This window comes from Otolemur garnettii, unplaced genomic scaffold (assembly GCF_000181295.1).
Source record: "Otolemur garnettii isolate 467f Iridium unplaced genomic scaffold, OtoGar3 scaffold00294, whole genome shotgun sequence".
Classification (NCBI taxonomy): domain Eukaryota; kingdom Metazoa; phylum Chordata; class Mammalia; order Primates; family Galagidae; genus Otolemur; species Otolemur garnettii.
Genome location: NW_003852689.1, coordinates 887,456 through 887,696, shown reverse-complemented (window position 1 = coordinate 887,696; position 241 = coordinate 887,456).

Here is a 241-nt window from a genome sequence, read left to right as displayed (position 1 = left end):
AGACTAAGTAGGTGCTATGGTTTGAATGTATGTATCCCTCCAAAATTCATATGTTGGAACTTAAACTCAAGTGTGATGGTATTAAGATATCGGCCCTAGGCCAGGCTTGGTGGCTCATACCTGTAATCCTAGCACTCTGGGAGGCTGAGGTGGGTGAATTACTTGAGCTCAGAAGTTTGAGACCAGTTTGAGCCAGAGCAAAATCCCATCTCTACAAAAAATATGAAAATTAGCCAGGAGT